Genomic DNA, 9466 nt, shown 5'->3' on the forward strand with positions numbered 1-9466 from the left:
AGAGTTGAAGGCTGCCTCTTAGAAGACAAAAGCTTTTCGTTTCTGAGGATGGCTGAAAATGGACGAGATTCTGCAAACAATTTGTAATTTACACCCGAGGGGACCAGTTCATATTAAATGTTTTTAATTTATGGATCAGAAATTGGGCTCCACGGAACCATTTCTGGCACTTATTCTAGCTGCTTGCCCTGCTTGTACAGAAAGCAGCAAGCAGCCAGCTGGAGCTAGTGACTGCGAGGGCTCCTTCCGCAGACCCCTGCAGTGGATGTTTCCAGGAGAAAGCTCCGCAGCTGGATGAAGCAATGCGGTGACAGCTTGTTTCAGGGTTGTGGGCACAGCAGGAAAGGGATATTTGCATCCTCCACCCTCCACTGTGCACTGAATGCAGCTGAACCAAGTTGGAGAATACAAATCTACGCTGCGTCTGCATACATCCTGGACACCAGCAGTGTTGTAACACAAGGTGCAAAAATAGTATGGATAAATATTGTAGATTTAAATGTAACAAACTGAGACTTTGGGAACTCTGTTAGCATTAAAAATTTTTTCAATAAGGGGTTGTTAGCAGCACACATTTTTTACTTAGAGAACCCAAACCTTAAACAACGGTGGGGCCATCATTCCTGTCCCAACCTCTGGGGGACTTTCTCTGCCTCAAAGAGCTTGTAGCCTGAGCAAGTTATACAGTAAAAACTACACAGTATTACATAGGTGGGTAGGATCTTGATTTTTTTTTCTTTCTCAGGCTTCCTCTGGTACTGAACTGAATGTCTGCCAACCTTTGGATGAGCACCTGCCTGACAGAATGTTTCTATCCAAGTGCTGAAACTATTCTTAGACAATGTTTGTTTAAATCTTCCCTTTTTAGTAGACTTGCTGGTTGCTGGTTGCTCTAGATTGCTAAATACATTGAATTGCCACCCAGCTTATGTCCAAAAATTCTAACTCAATATTTGACCTGTATGACTTCGGGGATAGATCATGATTTTTTAACCAAACTTGTTTAATTTAAATTCCAGTAAAAAATTGAAAAGTTGAAACACTCTTCTTAAATTCATGCATCTGTTCAACTTAAACTGAAGAGCTACAGGAGTCTTGATATCCAGAAGCTAACCCATTTTATTTCCTGGAAATATGTCAAAACACACAGCAACGCCCCTCATTAAACAAGTCAGGAGTGGAGTCAGGAAACTTTCATACCACTTTCCCTTTAAAGTCACAAAAGTTTTCACTTATATCCTCAGCCTCTGTAAATGCTGGAATACATACAGAAATTTGTAGTCAAAGGCCATCCAGGTACAAAATAATCCCTAGATCTTCAAAGATATCAAGTTCCTGAATTTCCATTGACTCCCAAAGGCTTTAGTGACCTAAATAGCTTTGAAGATATGGTTAGAGAGACTTTTTTTCTCCCTTCACCTCAGTCCTGACAAGAAAGTGACTATTCAAATGTACCTGTCCACCATTAGATATTACTGCTCAATGCAAAAAAAGGAGACTCTTGGGTATAAAATTTCACCTCTTAGGGAAGCAATTGTAGAAGAACCCTGCAGGATGGGTGTCCCAAGCTGTAGTGGTTTAACCCGGCAGGTGGCCAAACACCACCCAGCTGCTTGCTCACTCGCCCCCGGTGGGATGGGGGGGAAGAATTGGAAGGGTAAAAGTGAGAGAACACGTGGGTTGAGATAAAGACAGTTTAACAGGTAAAGCAAAAGCCACGCATGCAAGGAAAGCAAAACAAGGAATTCATTCACTCCTTGCCATCGGCAGGCAGGTGTTCAGCCATCTCCAGGAAAACAGGGCTCCATCACGCGTAATGGTTACTTAGGAAGACAAACGCCATAACTCTGAACGTCCCCCCTCCCTTCTTCTTCTCCCAGCTTTATATGCTGAGCATGACATCATATGGTATGGAATACCCCATTGGCCAGTTGGGTTAGCTGTCCTGGCAAATTAACTCTATCCCAGCCAAAACCAGGACACAAGCCCAAATGTCACTGAGCCCTCACAGTCAGCAGTGGAGAGTGGCTGCAGGGAAACCAATGCTAGATCTTTTCTGCACAACTGAATCTAGATTCATTTTGCCTCTCCTTGTGCAAGCGACACAAGAAGGCTTTTAGTCTATGCAGAAGATTTAAAGTTATTGAAGTCCCGGTGTTTCCTTATTAAAGTAAAAATTTCCAGAATAGGGAATGGACATGGTTGCTTGATAGACAGCCATATGTAACTACATAAAATGACTTTTTACTAGTGTTCTGTTCTAATGGAAATTCTCTGTGTAACAGAGGAAATTAGAGGAATCAATGCATTTTTATGCAAAGGGCAGAAATAATTTTCTAACACATCTAGCATGTTCTGTGTAGAGATGCCATGATAAATCTTCAAAATAAAATAAATAGGCAAAGGAATCAATGCATACATTTTAGATAGTCTAAAAAACTATCTATGCATACATTTTAGATAGATAGTCTAAAAAAACTAGTTATCATCAGCTCACTGACAAAGGTAAAAGATTACTTTTACATTTTTCCATGTAGCGTAGCTACATGCATGGAACTACCTCAGTCTGAGGTACCAGGGACTTCTTGGGACTGATTAGCACCAGAATACACACAGTGTCCCTAACTGAACACTCACACAAAATGCCATATTTCAGAAAATTGCTAGGAAAAATATGTAGCGAATAAATAAAAAAATTATGAAGCTGCAACTATAAATAGACGTTAGAACATTTTACTTTTAGCTCCTTTTCAGCGATCAAGCAAAGCAGTTATTAAGTGCAAATAAATTACCAGTTTTCAAATGTGGTTATTTTGAGTACGCTTACCCAGTAATAGCTGTACTATTTAAGTTAAAATGCATGCTAGTAAAATGACTATGAATTGCTAATAATTAACAGGAAAAATATAAAAGTAATCTTTTACCTTTGTTAGTGAGCCGATGATAACTAGTTTTTATGACATTCCAAATACATGTATTTAGAAACAATTGTGAATAAAATGTTAGATAAATAGGATTATAGAAAAATGTCAAAAATCAGAAATATGCACCAGGAATTTGTTTTCACATTAAACATTTTACAGTGTACTGCATACAAGAATATATAAAATTATATGCCGAAAGATGATGGCTAATGATTTAACTTCCAGGATGTGATCTGCATTTGATAAAATTGACAGCATCACTAGCAGCTTTAGAAGAAGGAAGATCACACTGCTAGCTCTCAGAATCAGACTTCCTCCAGCTGCCAGAAAAATTAAGGTGTTAGAAACCCGCATCCAAGTTGGCTGAAATTTGCGTAGCGCAAGCCTAACCACGTAGTGTCTCTATAGACAGGTGCGCAAAACTTGGTTGCAAGCATAGAATTATCTCCCAGGTCTCCAAGATTACTTCTTTTTGTTGCAGTAGAATTAGGACTGGACAAATGTGGGAGCTCTGAAAATCTAAACCGATGAGGCTATTTTGGAGCAGAATAGTTCACTAACATATCTCATCTTCCACGAAACACAAAGAAAGTGGAAACAATGGGAAAGACGCATTTCCTCTTCCCCAAGAAAAGTAACATGCAAGGCATTTAGCAGTAGGTTTCAGTGAAATCTGAACAGCTCTCCACTGTAAGAAAACACATTTTATTATTTCAAAGACATCTCAAGAACGCTTCTCTCCTTAAAGGCTCTGGTAGAGACACTAGTAGCTTTTCTGCCAATGGAAAGACTTTCTTATCCTTACTAATCCCCCAGTAGATTGGTTCAGTAAACCAAAAGATTTCACCTTTCTTTGTATGCTTATATAGCTCATTACTACATTATTTAAGTACTTTAATTATTTTCCCAATTGGAGCAACAAAATGGAGTTAAATTTCTACTGCTCAGCTTCTTCAGTAGTCTGTTTCCTGGGGCGGATCCCAATATCCCTCTGCCCTCTTCTCTGTGCAATCCTTATTTAGAAGCGCCAAGATTTTTGATAGAACTGATTTGTCTTTTTTTTGCACATCTTTCCTCACAGAATATTTACACAAATGTAGGATTCCAGCTTGCAATTCTTGCACCTAAATGTCTTGCTGTGAATGCATGGTCAGTAGATGAATTTGACCTATGACTGAAAGCATCTGAAATGACGGCATGACAATGTTGTTATGGAAATGCCGAACACACAAAGCCATATGACACAGTAATTTTAAACATACCTTGTCTGAGAACTAAGGGTGAATTCTCAGTTGCATCACCAACAGACATATGGTCTGAAATCTGTTCTGTGAATGTGAAAATTTTGCCAATGGAATTTATAATTATTTTACAGATTGGATTAGTTGATAAGGTATTATATGTGATATTGACTTTAAATCCTAGCAAAGAAAACAGCACTATTTAGACTATAAAGAAATTTTCACAAATCAGCCAAAGTGTGAGTTAAAGGTACACTGTAACTCCAGTTTAAGCAAATAAGTTGTTATTAACAAGAGGCTGTGAATACAGTTGCTGGTATCAATGGATCAATAGGATATATAATGGTCATTACTGAAGCAGAATTCACCACGTGGAAGCCAAGATGAGTTATTTAAAAAGTGAAATATATGTGGGTCATCAGTGAGAGAGATATGTTTTCAGTCCACTTTTTTTTTTCTTGAAGTAGAGAGGAGGATGGCTGAGAAGGAGGAAGCAGTGGCAACTCTTTCTGAGCTATTAGTAGAAATAACAAATCTATTCCTACACGGGGGAGGTTCATATGCATGTTCTGGAACGGGGATGATGTTAGAGGGGGAGGAGGCAGAGGCTGTGACTCCATTTACAAGTATTATGGATTATTTTTAATACCCACTCATCTATTGCAATTCCTGTCCACAAGTGCTCGAAAAAAGAAAATAAGAAGCCAGAATAAAGCTCTCCGCAAATCTCTGCAAGATTCTCAATCATAACGTGATGTCTGAGAGGACCTACTTTTGAAGTGGGAGAAGCAGATTAAGTAATTTCTCTCTGAAACCCTCTGCATTGAGCTTAGGTTCCTGATCTTTTGTTCTGAAGACACTTGAGAGGTAAAATGTTTATGTCTAAATGACTGCATGTGTAAAGATGGAGCCCTATAGACAGATTTCTTTTCAGGCAGCAAGAAGTCTCAAGCTTATTCACAAAAATGCTCTTTGCCACCAAAGTTAAACTGCATATAATACAGTCTCTTTTTTCCTAGGTATCAATGATACAGAAATTCAAAATCACTTCTCATTATATTTGGCACTGATCTTACTCTTAATTTGAAGCATGTGGTGCAAGCCAGAGATGTGCTTCTGTCATCAGTTGCCCTTTAAACAAACAGACTTAAAGTTTATAGCAGACACATTATCAGTAGAATTAACCATTTAATTCCACTTCACATAGATGTATTCCTAGGGGCAGCTTATCACAGCAAATATTAACTTTTCCAATTAGTGGAAGCGTGCATCTTCCAACAACAGTGATACACCCCCAGATTCCTTCTCCTTTGGGAATGCTGTAACAGGCTGCTGCCTCCGTCGCAGGCTACACACTACAACTCAGAGGAAGCACAAGCTTGGCAGAGAGGTGCTGGGTAGATCTTTATTCTCCTGATCTGCACCTTTTGAGGCACTGTAATCGTTCTTAGTAATTTCTGAGAAACTCTGAGTAGTTTTACCTGTCAATGAGGCTGTCCGCAAAGTGTTGTATGTTTATACTCCTTTTCTTACATCATATTGATGACAACGAACAGAGTCTGGCATTGTTAATAATTTCTCAAAAACACTGATGTCACTTAGAGTGATCAGCTAAAGGCAGTGAGGCTAATGAAAAGCAAAAGGAGATACCTCTCTTGGTGTTTTGAATCTTCTTCCATCAGTATGTGCTCTTCCTTTTTAATGGGTTCACTTTCATGAAGGAAAAGATCTTGGAGGCTCCCACATGAAACATTTCTTTCTAGATCTCAAATATATCATGGCATCTGACTCAAAACCTAAGGCTGAGGACCCCAGTTTAACGCTTCCTTTACAGCAAAGCCCCCATCTGAGAATATTTCCTTCTCAAACTGGTGAACACTGTTCTGCTAGCACAGTCCTAACTTCTCTCCTTCCTCCTCTTTTCCCTCCACAAGATGGGAAACCTCTCTGAACCTTATTTTAGCGTCCCCAAATCTTTGCAGACAACACAATCAGCACCTGGAGCACCACACAACCTAGTTATTTCACAGACAGAGCAGTGTCCCTCCGGAAATTCCCAAAGTGCTTCTGCTACTAGAAAGCATTTGCAATTATCACATTTCTACGCACTGGGGGTGGGGGAAAAGCCTGCCTGGACAAATTCTGTCAAGTTCCCACTGCTCAGTTCAGGTAAGCTGACATCAAGATATCAAGTATGCACGTTTAGCCAAATAGCACACATGGAATTAGTTTCAAACAAAGTATCTGAATATTATGCTAACTGATTTACATCTAGTTAGATGTTTATACAGATTAACATTACCATAATATTAGTATTAAGCAAAAAAGCATACAAAAGTATTCAGGAATAAATTCAGTAGTGGTACAATCAAAGTCTCCATACTGCATTAAAGGCAGTATTATAGCTAGATGTGTATGCTCTATCGTTTTGAGTTTCTTAACTAATTTTTTTTTTATCTCAGGAGGACATAATTTAATCTAAAGATGTATTACATTTTGGAATACTAGAAATGCCAAAGCCAAAGCACAACATGTGACACATAGTATGAAGCAGAAAGAACACAGGCATAGCCTTATCCACCAGATTTATTCTGTGAAACAGAATGCAATTTAATTACTTAAGTATCAGATTTCAAGAGATGCTCTCAAGGACCTTTTAATCTTACTAAGGTTACCTATTTTCTTGAAAGAATTTACAATTCAGCAATTAAGAGTCTTTAAAATGTTGTTTCTTACATTTTGCCTTTTCTTGATTGCCATTTTTTATAATGCATAGTGAAATTGTTGCTGTCTTGTATGCAATTTCTTCACCAGCTTTATATAATTCTATTTTCTCTCAAAGCACAGATACCTTCATGGCACGCTGAAAGCCACTGGGTGATAACTTTGCTCTGCTTAAGTCAATTATAATGTTACCAGAATTTCAATCACTATGTGTAGAGGCACGCTTTTAAAGTCAATGTTTATACTGAGTATCTAGCAGAACTACTAGCTAGGTATATAAACCATCGTGATAGTGATATAATATTACACGTGTCAATTCAGAGTGTGTCTTGAAGGCCCACCTACACAACTAAATTGTTGAAATGTTTTGAGACAAGTTTATGATCTTTTATACTGATAGAAATAACTTCGTAACTCCAGCTTTGAGCAAGTACCTTTCTCTTTCTCTATGTGAAAACTCATTAACTAGACACTTGTAGTTTTAAGCTCATAATTTAATTCATGTATTTGGACCATCATTAACTACAAAAAAATGAAGTTAAATTGTGAATTAAAAGGTATGCTTCTGTTCTTTTATTTCCAAAGTCCCCAAGTTTGAAGCTATCATAATGAAACAAGTTTTGAGTAATTCAGTACCCAAACTAGATGAAGTACTGTGACTGTAAAGTGGGGTGCTAAACTCTACAAATGCTACCAGAAATCAGCAAAGTCAGCAGCATGTATTTGTAGTTTGACTTTGCACCTTGTATACTGTTAATTCATTAGAGAATTTACTATGTGCTCTTTATCACAACGGACTGAGAGATCCTTCAATGATTACAAAATCAGATGATATCACTGGGCAAAAAACTCTCAGTTACATGTATAGTGGCAAAAACTATAGGTGTGTTCTTTCCCATCTGACTTTAGCCATCCGAGAATTATGTATTAGTTTCACGAAGAGGGAGAGACATCTTTGTGTTTCTAAGCTTTTGAATTTATATTAGCCACTTACAGAGATTAAAGATCACTTTAGATGATTAAACTCAGGCAAAGTGAGTCCTGTGCTAGTGTATGACCAACTCCAGAGCTGTGAAAAAAAAATCTGGGGGAAGAAACCTTTCGTGGACATCTTACATCCACAGATGTAGTGGACTGTTTTGTGGAGTACCGAGAGATTCTGTTAAGATGTCTTGCAGAATTCCAGTACTCCAGGTTTTATTTGGTTTTAGCTGCTATAGAGTACAAAAACCACCTCAGGAGTACCAGATATTTGTATCATATTGGGGACTACATATTCTACTTTCACTTTGTAGCATCTTGGAAAATTGGATGAAATTATTTCATTTACTAATTCACCAAACACACTATGTTGAGGTTCTGTTCTGATAAAAATAATATATGAGCTCATATATTACCTATATATACTGTCAACTGGCCTTAAACTAAAGAATGAGATACAGAGATGCCCATTATTACTCACTTGAATAGGAAAAGATTACATATTGTCCTTTTAGAGAAATTCACCAAATTAAGATTTTGTTATCACTATATCTAACTGCAAAATGCAATTACACGTTGTTTTAGGTATAATTAATAATCACATAAAAATCTTCTGGATAATTTGGAACTAAAGAAGTGGAAAGTAAGTGGAACTAAAAGAATCAATGTTCCTATTAGAATTCATTGAAAATAAGAGTTCCTGTATTGTTTTCAAGTGTTATGAGCTCTATAATCTTTTCCTATAAAATAGAAAAGTTCATTTAATGGCCTTAAACAGCTGCTTTAAAGTTACATCAGCATACTAATTAGAGAACAACTTTGATACCTTTCCATCTTCCAGCGTCCAGGTGCTTCCTTGCAAGGAAATAATTTCAGCCCTAGTTGCTGTTATCAGCTGGGGCGCTCACTGAGGAGTATCCATGGGCTATCATCTCCCTCAGAGACAGAGGCAAAGCGGGGGAAATGAGTGGTGCAACAGGCATTTTTAGCAGTTCAAGGAGCTGATGTAGTTTGGTTTCATCAGCTACAATATAGCTGGCAGGGATGAATCATCATCCCCCTTGGCCTGTGCTTCTGAACAAAGTTTGGACAGATTTTTTTTTAAGTAAAAATTTTAAACAGAGAAAAATGCTGACGTTCCCTATCTGTACCACTCTGATAAGCCGTTCAAGATGCCACTTGATATGCAGCTAAATAATTTCCAATTGCTCTTACTTCAGATTTCTGGAGCCTAGAAATAAACTCAAAGAGGGCTCACTTACCATTCCTTTTGCTTTTTTTTGTAAAAAGGACCTTTCTCAGGATATGTTGTTTGTTTTGTGGTGTGCTCTAGTCTTTACAATTTCCCAAAGACACCTGAAATTCCTGCTAAGATCAAAACTTCGCCATGTCTGTGGTAGTTAGGGAGTGCTATATTGATTCAGTTTTCATTTCTAATCAATGGAAGTTCACTGGAGAAGTAGTGCCAAACCAGTGTTAATTCCCCCATCTCACACACTGGCCTCTAATTGTGCCTGCGGACTGCCCCTGAAGCAACCCTGAGGGTGGGCTGGCAGAGAAATCACACAGGAGCTTGGGTGGAGAGAAGAAGGAACC

This window comes from Fulmarus glacialis, unplaced genomic scaffold, assembly GCF_000690835.1.
Source record: "Fulmarus glacialis isolate BGI_N327 unplaced genomic scaffold, ASM69083v1 scaffold15153, whole genome shotgun sequence".
Taxonomy (NCBI): Eukaryota; Metazoa; Chordata; class Aves; order Procellariiformes; family Procellariidae; genus Fulmarus; species Fulmarus glacialis.